The sequence below is a fragment of the Dendrobates tinctorius genome, unplaced genomic scaffold (assembly GCF_039654945.1).
Source record: "Dendrobates tinctorius isolate UK_male_01 unplaced genomic scaffold, ASM3965494v1 ptg000156l, whole genome shotgun sequence".
Taxonomy (NCBI): Eukaryota; Metazoa; Chordata; class Amphibia; order Anura; family Dendrobatidae; genus Dendrobates; species Dendrobates tinctorius.
The window spans coordinates 31,578,448-31,590,714 of record NW_027361823.1 but is presented as its reverse complement, the minus strand read 5'-3'; the positions used below and the strand labels follow the sequence as shown (position 1 = coordinate 31,590,714).

The following is a 12,267-nucleotide window of genomic DNA, read 5'->3' as shown; positions in this document are numbered from 1 at the left end:
GTGCTGCTGCCTCCAAATTGTAACTACTTCAGATTTAAACATTCTCTGATTTGGCCTCTGTCTCCACTCTGTCTCTAGTATTTCCCCTGACCTCCAGCACCGCCAGTTCCTGCTCACAGTTGCCGCCCGCGCATTCCACACGTGTTACTGTGTTACTGGGGTTCTGTAACATCAGCAGATCCCCCAATGTGTGTCCGCCACTGTCTCCTGCGCTGTCCACCTTCCCACTGCAAGCGGTGGAAATGTGGACAGAGCAGGAGACAGTGGCAGACACACATCAGGGGATCTGCTGACATTACAGAACCCCAGTAACCCAGAAACACGTGTGGATTGGGCAGACGGCTGCTGTACGCATAAACTGGCGGTGTTGGTGGTCACGCGAAATCCTGGAAACAGAGTGGAGACAGATGCCTAATTGGAGCACGTTTGTGACGAACGGCACGGACCGCCGTTCGCCACTTACGGAGGTGACTAACGGGGGTCCCACTTTCTCAGTTCCACTTTGGAACTCGCAGCTCTCCGGCGCCCCCCTTACCCTCAGGTCAGTCAGGGAACTGCACCTAGGATAATTAGTCACCGGACGGGCTGCCTGTTGTGAACCGACAATTAGGCTTCTGCAGTAAGGGAATTATCAATGCTGTGGCCGCAGCCCCTCATTCAGCTATATAAGACCCTTCTGGACTGCTGTAAGAGGATGGTCAGTCATAATATACTGAGCGGCCATGTTGTCTCTAGCAGCCATTTTGTTGAAAGTTAGAGAAGATTCAACTTTTACAAAAGAGCTGATAAAATGTATTAAATGGAGGATGGAAAATGAGATCATGTCTCCTAGCAACCTCAGCCGATGTGCGTAGAGGAAGATTGGATCAATCAATAGGGTCACAGGTTACCAAACATATGGTCAGTATGCTTATACGTGATAGTGTGGTAGCGAAGAGTAGAGTAGTTAAAATGTCAGGATGTAAGAATTTAGGGACCTAGACTGGAGACAATGATAAGATTTTAGGACAGTAGCCATAGATACCAATGACTTATGGGTTTTAGTGTTGCTTGAAGAAATGTTAATTGATATCTTCGTATTATGTCATTATATTCTCTTTTCTAAACCACGTTTCTGTAGATTACCATGAAAACGCCTTAGAATTATAATGTTAACGCCCTCTGCGGCAAAATGCAGCTTTCTTTGTTCTGATAATGTATAAGAAGCCCCTGTTACTGTCGATCGGGGCCATTCCATCGCCATCATGCCACTGTGCCTCACCATGGCCAGGGCACAGAGCCTTACCATCGCCAGACTTCCTAGCAAATCTCTGCCTGTCTGAATTCCTGTTTTTGCCCGCATATTCCAGCTCCTCTGTTATTCTGTATCTGTTTTGCCGTGTATCTCCGAATAAACTTCGACCTCAGCTTGATAAGAGATCGTCTGTGGAACTTCTTCCCGACTCTTCCAGCTCTCAGTAGGACTTTTTCTTACAAGTGGCGATTGCCAGCCAGGAGGAGCGGCTCCGGAGAGCTGCCTCCAGAAGGACCACCGGAAGAAGCTGCAGATGAGGGCTTGGAGGTTAAAAGACTGAAGAAAAAATAAAAAAACGCGTATGGCCATACGTTAAACCGGTCAAAGGAAGCCAGCCTGAAGGAGAACCTCTCGTGATCGCTGTGAAACCGCCTGCCCGATTTTTTTATAATAAAACCACGGACAAAGAAAAAGACTATAAAAAGATGAGTAACTAAGAAGAAGCTATCTACAAGGACGTGAGAATTTGTTGTGCCGGGTAGCAAGAAGCTTTAAAAGGGCGTGGGGAGACGCTTGGCAAGCGTAACGAGTGAGGCTGGAATCACGGCTGCACCTCTTTTGATATCTGGTCGACCCCAAACAGCTGCAGCGAGGTCTTCCATCTGAGAGGTGTGAGTATCTAACTTTGCTTAAATTGCATTTGTTGATACTAGGACAGAGTAAAACTCGTCCTTGTAGACCACTGTAAATATGGAGTGGTTACGGAAGCAGGCAGAGAAATATGCTGGCACACCCCAGCTGGAGGGGGTTAATGTGGAAACCACGTGGTTAAATTGTATGCGATGGTTTACCACAGAGAACAGGGAACTAGATAGAAAAAATTCGCTAGGTTAAGCTAATAGCCAAGTAGTGGCTTTGTGTAAGACAGTCATAACTTTTGATCAGGCTCTTGATAGGTAGCTTACACAGCAATATGTTAACATGATCACCCGGGGAGGGGCAGCGTATAGGTAGAGATCAGAACAGCTGAGCGAGATGCTGGAGCTAGCAGCGAAGCACAGAGAGGAGGGGTGCGAGCAGCAGCAGCTGAGAGCAGTTATGTCACAGATGGACACTGCAGCTTCGAAACACAGTGCTGATGTAAATACACTTGTAGACTGGAGAAGAGTTAGGAGAATGAGTGAAGTAGTACATGACAAGATATAGTGTCCCAACAGCTCCAGCTTATGCAGATACAGTTGAGGAAAGATATATTGTCCCAACAGCTCCAGCACATGCAGACCCTAGGTTAGGTGTGAAGCTGCTTCAACCCCGAGAAAAATATCCCTGACCAAATGTTCCTGATCCATCTTAAATTTATAAAAAATTTGCCTAATTGGGAGGAAAGTGTTTTGTTAGGACGATGCAGTCCGAGGTGAAGGGTGATGAGTCCAATGTTTTTGCATGCCATTCACCTCGGGGTGTATCTGTTGATTAGGGGAGGCCAGGAGTTCCGGGGGGGTATGCGCAGCTGCCGAGAATGGGCAGGTCCCGTTCGGCAGAGCCCCCACAGGATCCTATGAGAGGTCCCCCCTTGTGTTATTTTCGTGGACATTTAGGACATGTTAGACGTTTTTGTCCCAACCTTGAGCCAGGGATTGCTCCCCAAGAACCCCGGGCACCATTTAACCCCCAACAGACCCGGGAGTTCTCTAGACCACCTTTCGGAGTTAGACCTCCGTATCCAGCAGTGAATGACCCTAGGCAGTATCAGCAGTACAACGGTCTTCAAATGGTTAACCCAGTCTCACAGGAGCCTTCTGCTCCTGCTCCCTCCCCAATAGCTTTCACTCATCCGCGCCCGGAGGTCCATGCTATTCAGGGAGGGGTCACTCCTCCTCGTCCCTATGCTCCGCTGATTAAGGAGCTGCGGGAACATGAGGACCGGACCCTGACCAAGGATCTCTTTGGGGCGGAGGTGGCAGCTGTTGGACGGAAGCCGTGTCCAGATGGGGATGATGGATTTTTCGGGCTTCCCATGACAGGTAACACTGATTAATGGAGTGCTCCCCCTGTTCCCCTTACCCTCCTTGCCCCCCTTTCCCTGGGCAGGGACGGTAGACCTTATGTCAGAGGGAGAATGGAGGGGCTGTCTTGGGAAGACATCCTCATCGATACCGGAGCCTCAGTTTCAATAAGACGACACAAATTGCAGTCACCCCCTGGACTGCCTGAGACTACACTTTTGTAGAATTTGAGGACTCCTGTATTCAAGCAGTAAAAAGTCGTCCAGTAAACCTGAGATTTCAGGACACAGGGGGATCGAAGCAAAGGGGTCTTCGATGCGCTTTTTGGGTAAACCCACAGTTACGGTCCACTATTTTGGGAACTGATGTTTTGGGAGCAATGGGAATTGTTGTTGATTTATGTAACAAAGTCTTGTGGCGGAACAAAGAAGCCACTATCTGTTCTGTAATTGTCCCTGTGGAGGAGGAGGAGGAGGAGAGTCATAAATTACCCATTGCTAGTTTCGGAGTATGTACTGGTGAAAATGTTGAAAATGCTAACAATAATGCTTTAAAGAATGAATTGAAGCAAAAGTTCCCTGAATTGTGGATCTTAAAGAAAACTGATTGTGGGTTAATGCAAACTCAGGTTAAAATTGATGGTGAAAAACTGCCACCTTTCCAGCGTCAGTACCGTATTCCTGAGGACGCCATCCCTTACATAAGGGTTGCAGTCAGTGAATTGGAGAAACAAGGTGTTGTTGTGAAAGGTAATTCTCCATGTAACAGTCCTATTCTACCTGTAAAAAAGGAAGATGGCAGTTTTCGAATGGTAGTAGACCTGAGACTTGTAAATAAGTACACTCCCTCAGCAGCCCACCTTGTTGCATCTGTCCCTGAAGTTATGTCACAGCTGAGGAGTGATTGTAAGGTATTTTCTTGTTTGGATATTGCAAATGGCTTTTTCTCAGTACCCCTAACACCTGAATCTGCACTCCGCTTCGCACGCGGTTGCCCATGGGATTTCACAGTTCTCCTGTGTATTTCCATCAGGCATTGGCTCAGATGTTAGAATCCCTTGGTTACGGAGACAAAGTCTTACAGAATGTGGATGATTTATTGATTCAAACTGTCGATGAATGTGAACACAGAGAAACCCTTGAAAATGTTTGTCAGGCTTTACAAGAGGCAGGACTCAAAATGAGTCTAGATAAAGTACAATTGATGAAATCAGAGGTTACATTTCTGGGTGTGTCTGTCTCAGCAGAAGGAAAGAAGCCCATGCATGATAGGGTTAAAGTTATTCAGGCTGTCCCCATACCAACTAATATTACTGAACTCAGAAAATTTTTGGGTCTTATTAATTTTTCCAGAGAATTCATTGAAGATTTTGCTTATTTGGCTAAACCACTGTATGATTTATTGAAAAATGTTGATAATGACTTTGACCCTGTTAATGTAGAGGGAGCCGCCTTACAGGCTTTTGAGGGATTGAAGCGCGCCCTTACGGCAGCTACTGCATTGGTTAACCCTGACCCTTCCCAGCCTTTCTACATTCAGACTCACACCGGTGATATCTCTATTTCTTCAGTGCTCCTACAAAAATGGCCCAAAGAAAGCCCTGAGGTATCTAGTCAGTTGTATGCCCTAGGTTATTACTCCAGGTTGCTGACTCCCGTGGAAAAAGGATTCACTCAGTGCATGAAGCACCTACTGGGCGTGCACTGGACTATGAATCAAGTGAAGCATATAGTGGGATTTGCTCCTTTAATTCTACAAACCCTGCATGTCACTTTAAAAACTTTGCTGAAGGGAAAAGCTTCAGGTATCAATTCACAGAGAATGGCCCAATGGATCATTGATTTTGAGACTAGAGACTTACAAGTTGAGGTGGGTGAGAAATATCACTTAGCCCAGATGATGCAGTATGCAGGAAAAAGTCACAATTGTCAAATTGAACAGGCTAATGTTACTCCCTCTCCCTTCCGAGCAGACTTTCAAGAGGGAATCCCTTGTGCCTATATCGACGGAGCTTGCTATTGGCATGAGGGGCATTACGTCACAGGCTTCGCTGTGTGGTTTCCAGCTAAGCCATTGCTGCTGCAGTATAAACTCCCTGGTCATTTCTCCGCTCAAAGAGCTGAGTTGGAAGCAGCTCTACAGGTCATTCTCGTGTGTCCAGAGCCAATGAATATCTTCAGTGATAGCGCATATGTCGTGTCGTCACTCACTCTATATCTTAATGTATGGGCCCTTAGGGGGATGGTTGATTCTCAGAACAAGCCCTTGCAGCATGCAGACATTCTAAAACAAATTGAGCAACGGGGTAAAGAATTCCCAAAATTATGGTCCTTCTGCAAAATTAAAGGACACCAAAGGCTAATTCCTGACCCTCACATCCTTGGCAATGCATATGTAGATCACGCAGCCAGGGAAGCTGCACTCACAGGCGAGGACAAATATCCCCAAGAAGTCATCGCTGCAGTTACTAAAAAAACCCCGAGAGCCCCCCCCCTTGTTTATTCTTCTGTTCAATATCTCGTAAAAGCACAGGAGAAGGATGGAGACTCATCTCTGTTCAATTCCCTTGAGTCCCTGCCCATTGAGGGGGAGTGCTTGTACTACAAACGGGTTAATGATAGACTAGTGCTTTACATCCCAACAACAATGGTTAAGTCTTTGCTCAAATTTTCAAGCTAAAAAGGTGATTAAAATGGTTCATATCAATCAGTGTAGACTTCTTAATTATTTTACTGAGATTTCTGGTAAGGACTGATACTCCGCTTTTTTTTTCTATTTCCTCCAGGTCAGCTGAAGATTTTCATATTCGACTCCTGGGACCGTGAACCTATTGGATGTTCAGGAGAAGATGTTTCACACTATACAGTGGGACTCTGATAGTGTGAGAGGGGGAGAAGATCAGGAAAATCCAGAAGACAAAGAATGAGAAGAAATAGACCAAAAGACTTGACTATTGTGCAACTTATTTTTTTTCGGGACTATTTGAATTATTTTTTTTATTATGTGTTTGTTCTATTTTTAGGGACTTTTGCCTTACACACACACGTGCATAAAGTGCTGAATTACCTCCATATTCTTATTTTCAATAATTCACCCATGAATATTACAGTACTGTATGTTGTACTCTGGATAGAGTACAAGAGGGGGACTTGTAAGAGGATGGTCAGTCATAATATACTGAGCGGCCATGTTGTCTCTAGCAGCCATTTTGTTGAAAGTTAGAGAAGATTCAACTTTTACAAAAGAGCTGATAAAATGTATTAAATGGAGGATGGAAAATGAGATCATGTCTCCTAGCAACCTCAGCCGATGTGCGTAGAGGAAGATTGGATCAATCAATAGGGTCACAGGTTACCAAACATATGGTCAGTATGCTTATACGTGATAGTGTGGTAGCGAAGAGTAGAGTAGTTAAAATGTCAGGATGTAAGAATTTAGGGACCTAGACTGGAGACAATGATAAGATTTTAGGACAGTAGCCATAGATACCAATGACTTATGGGTTTTAGTGTTGCTTGAAGAAATGTTAATTGATATCTTCGTATTATGTCATTATATTCTCTTTTCTAAACCACGTTTCTGTAGATTACCATGAAAACGCCTTAGAATTATAATGTTAACGCCCTCTGCGGCAAAATGCAGCTTTCTTTGTTCTGATAATGTATAAGAAGCCCCTGTTACTGTCGATCGGGGCCATTCCATCGCCATCATGCCACTGTGCCTCACCATGGCCAGGGCACAGAGCCTTACCATCGCCAGACTTCCTAGCAAATCTCTGCCTGTCTGAATTCCTGTTTTTGCCCGCATATTCCAGCTCCTCTGTTATTCTGTATCTGTTTTGCCGTGTATCTCCGAATAAACTTCGACCTCAGCTTGATAAGAGATCGTCTGTGGAACTTCTTCCCGACTCTTCCAGCTCTCAGTAGGACTTTTTCTTACACTGCCAGCAAGCCGCAATAGCCATACACAACGTGCCGCCACCAGTCACGGTTACTTAATTCACAGTGTTAAATTAAGAGGGTCCTTGGCAAACCCCTTGAATTAGTAGCGATTATCTATCAAAGGCGTATAGTTCGATTCTTAGAGCATAGAGACAGAACTAAATAATTTTATCATTTATTCCCCGAAAAAGTAGGACAGTGGTTACAGATAAAAGTTGCTATAAAATTGAGACATTAATTATGTACAGTACAGATATAAAATAAAGGGATTAAAAACAGAGGTACACTCACAGTTGTTCATGACTCGTTAGGCAAACCCATGCGGCTGAGAAAGAAGGCGGAGCCACACATCTCCACTCATCTGGAGTTCTTGTCAGCACGAGGATTGGAGCTCTTCTGAGCTGGTTTGCCCAGGGAATATCTTATAGACTTTCCTGTGTGACATCACGGAGAGGTGCATTCTGGATTGATCCCACCTCTCTCATCCAAGTTATGTTTTGGCTACAAAACTTAGATTAGCTATAACTTTATGGGAGAAGCTGGTATGGACTCATCAGTGGTATCATGTTTCCCAGCGTAATGAGCCCATCAAGAAAACATCAAACATCTATGCGATATGACCGTCCATTTGGGAACAAATCATATCTCATGTTCTGGGCAGGGTAGAACTTCGAAAGATACGCGGTATCGAAGCTGGGACCGCTCAGGTTACAAAAATATGATTTTCATATCTCTACTTGGTACGGTTTTCGCAGGGCAGGCTCTTAAAGGTTTACTTCTAACTCCTGATTTCAAACAAAGAGTTTTTCCCGCACTTTTTTCTCTTTCAGCTGAGAGAAGAGGAACCAAATGGTGTGACAGGAAGTCTCCTAGCTAATTAACATTCCTGCTCTCCCAGAGGAAGTGGCAGGGTTGATAAAACCTGGGGGGAAGGAATTCCTACTACTGACAGTTTACAATGTCCTAGGATGGAGGATTTCTAGCACAGTCCAACAGAAAACATATTTTGCAGACATTGTATATCACAACGTTGACAGTCTGTTGTAGCCTACAAACAATCTAAAACTGCCACCAAGTAGGCCTCGGCCTGCACCCTGGTTGTCCCTGGGCTCCAACAACGCTAGTTGGTGCTCGGAAGTGCTGTCCACACAGAAAAAAGCACTTGTTCATGTGAAAGTGGGGGTCAGTAACGTCAGCTGATCCCCTGCTGTGTGGAGGGCAAAGTGTCCTGCTCCCTCCAAAGTCAAAATACCTCAGCTTTACACCTGGCTCCTAGTAGGCCTCGGCCTGCACCCTGATTGTCCCTAGGCTCCAACAACGCTACTTGGTGCTCGGAAGTGCTGTCCACACAGAAAAAAACACTTGTTCATGTGAAAGTGGGGGTCAGTAACGACAGCTGATCCCCTGCTGTGTGGAGGGCAAAGTGTCCTGCTCTCTCCAAAGTCAAAATACCTCAGCTTTACACCTGGCTCCTAGTAGGCCTCGGCCTGCACCCTGATTGTCCCTGGGCTCCAACAACGCTAGTTGGTGCTCGGAAGTGCTGTCCACACAGAAAAAAAAACTCGTTCATGTGAAAGTGGGGTTCGGTAACGTCAGCTGATCCTCTGCTGTGTGGAGGGCAAACTGCTGCTGCCTCCAAATTGTAACTACTTCAGATTTAAACATTCTCTGATTTGGCCTCTGTCTCCACTCTGTCTCTAGTATTTCCCCTGACCTCCAACACCGCCAGTTCCTGCTCACAGTTGCCGTCCACGCATTCCACATGTGTTCCTGTGTTCCTGGTGTTCTGTTACGTGAGCAGATCCCCCAATGTGTGTCCGGCACTGTCTCCTGCGCTGTCCACCTTCCCACTGCAAGCGGTGGGAATGTGGACAGAGCAGGAGACAGTGGCAGACACACATCAGGGGATCTCCTGACATTACAAACCCCAGTAACACAGGAACACGTGTGGATTGGGCAGACGGCTGCTGTACGCATAAACTGGCGATGTTGGTGGTCACGTGAAATCCTGGAAACAGAGTGGAGACAGATGCCTAATTGGAGCACGTTGACAGTCTGTTGTAGCCTACAAACAATCTAAAACTGCCACCAAGTAGGCCTCGGCCTGCACCCTGGTTGTCCCTGGGCTCCAACAACGCTAGTTGGTGCTCGGAAGTGCTGTCCACACAGAAAAAAACACTTGTTCATGTGAAAGTGGGGGTCAGTAACGTCAGCTGATCCTCTGCTGTGAGGAGGGCAAAGTGTCCTGCTCCCTCCAAAGTCAAAATACCTCAGCTTTACACCTGGCTCCTAGTAGGCCTCAGCCTGCACCCTGATTGTCCCTGGGCTCCAACAACGCTAGTTGGTGCTCGGAAGTGCTGTCCACACAGAAAAAAACACTTGTTCATGTGAAAGTGGGGGTCAGTAACGACAGCTGATCCCCTGCTGTGTGGAGGGCAAAGTGTCCTGCTCTCTCCAAAGTCAAAATACCTCAGCTTTACACCTGGCTCCTAGTAGGCCTCGGCCTGCACCCTGATTGTCCCTGGGCTCCAACAACGCTAGTTGGTGCTCGGAAGTGCTGTCCACACAGAAAAAAAACACTCGTTCATGTGAAAGTGGGGTTCGGTAACGTCAGCTGATCCCCTGCTGTGTGGAGGGCAAACTGCTACTGCCTCCAAATTGTAACTACTTCAGATTTAAACATTATCTGATTTTGGCCTCTGTCTCTAGTATTTCCCCTGACCTCCAACACCGCCAGTTCCTGCTCACAGTTGCCGTCCACGCATTCCACTCGTGTTCCTGTGTTCCTGGTGTTCTGTTACGTGAGCAGATCCCCCAATGTGTGTCCGGCACTGTCTCCTGCGCTGTCCACCTTCCCACTGCAAGCGGTGGGAATGTGGGCAGAGCAGGAGACAGTGGCAGACACACATCAGGGGATCTGCTGACATTACAGAACCCCAGTAACACAGGAACATGTGTGGATTGGGCAGACGGCTGCTGTACGCATAAACTGGCGGTGTTGGTGGTCACATGAAATCCTGGAAACAGAGTGGAGACAGATGCCTAATTGGAGCACGTTGACAGTCTGTTGTAGCCTACAAAAAATCTAAAACTGCCACCAAGTAGGCCTCGGCCTGCACCCTGGTTGTCCCTGGGCTCCAACAACGCTAGTTGGTGCTCGGAAGTGCTGTCCACACAGAAAAAAACACTTGTTCATGTGAAAGTGGGGGTCAGTAACGACAGGTGATCCCCTGCTGTGTGTATGGCAAATTCTCCTGCTGCCTCAAAAGTCAAAATAACTCCGATTTACACCTGGCTCCTAGTAGGCCTCGGCCTGCACCATGATTATCCCTGGGCTCCAACAACGCCAGTTGGTGCTCGGAAGTGCTGTCCACACAGAAAAACACACTTGTCCATGTGAAAGTGGGGTTCGGTAACGTCAGCTGATCCCCTGCTGTGTGTACGGCAAACTCTCCTGCTGCCTCCAAAGTCAAAATAACTCCGATTTACACCTGGCTCCTAGTAGGCCTCGGCCTGCACCATGATTGTCTCTGGGCTCCAACAACGCCAGTTGGTGCTCGGAAGTGCTGTCCACACAGAAAAAAACACTCGTTCATGTGAAAGTGGGGTTCGGTAACGTCAGCTGATCCCCTGCTGTGTGGAGGGCAAACTGCTGCTGCCTCCAAATTGTAAGTACTTCAGATTTAAACATTCTCTGATTTTGGCCTCTGTCTCCACTCTCTCTCTAGTATTTCCCCTGACCTCCAACACCGCCAGTTCCTGCTCACAGTTGCCGTCCACGCATTCCACACGTGTTTCTGTGTTCCTGGTGTTCTGTTACGTGAGCAGATCTCCCAATGTGTGTCCGGCACTGTCTCCTGCGCTGTCCACCTTCCCGCTGCAAGCAGTGGGAAAGTGGACAGAGCAGGAGACAGTGGCAGACACACATCAGGGGATCTGCTGACATTACAGAACCCCAGTAACACAGGATTGGGCAGACGGCTGCTGTACGCATAAACTGGCGGTATTGGTGGTCACGTGAAATCCTGGAAACAGAGTGGAGACAAATGCTTAATTGGAGCACGTTGACAGTCTGTTGTAGCCTACAAACAATCTAAAACTGCCACCAAGTAGGCCTCGGCCTGCACCATGATTGTCCCTGGGCTCCAACAATGCCAGTTGGTGCTCGGCAGTGTCTTTGGCACGGGTACTCCCTGTTGCCCAGCCTGGTTCCAGCACGCCAGCTGTTTCCGGGTAGTGTCAAGGTCACTATGCCACCAATCCGTTGTCCTGTCGTCTTGCGACCGGGTTAGCCGACTCTATGGTGCATGCAGTTTAGGTGACTCCTATGTGGACTGCGGGAACTGGCACTGAAGGCTGGATCCGTAGTGCCAATGGGACATGGACCCCCTGTAGGACTGTGAGTTTCGGTAACTGCGGCCGGCTTGCGGCCTGGCTACTTTGCTTTGAATGGGTACCTTCTGCTACCCACCCGGGTTCCGGCATTGTCAGCTGGTTCTCGCCAGAGCCTTTGGCCTAGGTGCCTCCATCTCGGTATCTGAAGTCCAGCACCATCAGCTGGTCCTTGGTAGTGCTTTTTAGCACAGGTGCCTTCTGCTTAGTAACCGTGGTCCAGCACCGTCAGTTGGTCCTCGGTAGTGCCATTGGCTCTTGTTCATTCTGCTACCCATCCGGGTGCCAGCACTGTCTGCTGGTTCTCGCCAGAGCCTTTGGCCTAGGTGCCTCCATCTCGGTATCCGAGGTCCAGCACCGTCAGCTAGTCCTTGGTAGTCCTTTTTAGCACAGATACCTTCTGCTCAGTAACCGTGGTCCAGCACCGTCAGTTGGCCCTCGGTACTGCCATTGGCTCTTGTTCATTCTGATACCCATCCGGGTGCCAGCACTGTCTGCTGGTTCTCTCCAGAGCCTTTGGCCTAGGTGCCTCCATCTAGGTATCTGAGGTCCAGCACCATCAGCTGGTCCTTGGTAGTGCTTTTTAGCACAGGTACCTTCTGCTTAGGAACCGTGGTCCAGCACCGTCAGTTGGTCCTCGGTAGTGCCATTGGCTCTTGTTCATTCTGCTACCCATCCGGGTGCCAGCACTGTC

General features: G+C 47.6%; 1 long non-coding RNA gene across 1 annotated transcript; it reads left to right on the top strand.

The window, feature by feature from the left end:
• Positions 1–638: 638 nt before the first annotated feature.
• LOC141051368 (uncharacterized) lies at positions 639–7,120 on the top strand. The gene is made up of 2 exons (XR_012220635.1): positions 639–3,258; positions 6,026–7,120. It is a non-coding gene; the product is annotated as an uncharacterized lncRNA (long non-coding RNA).
• Positions 7,121–12,267: the final 5,147 nt, after the last annotated feature.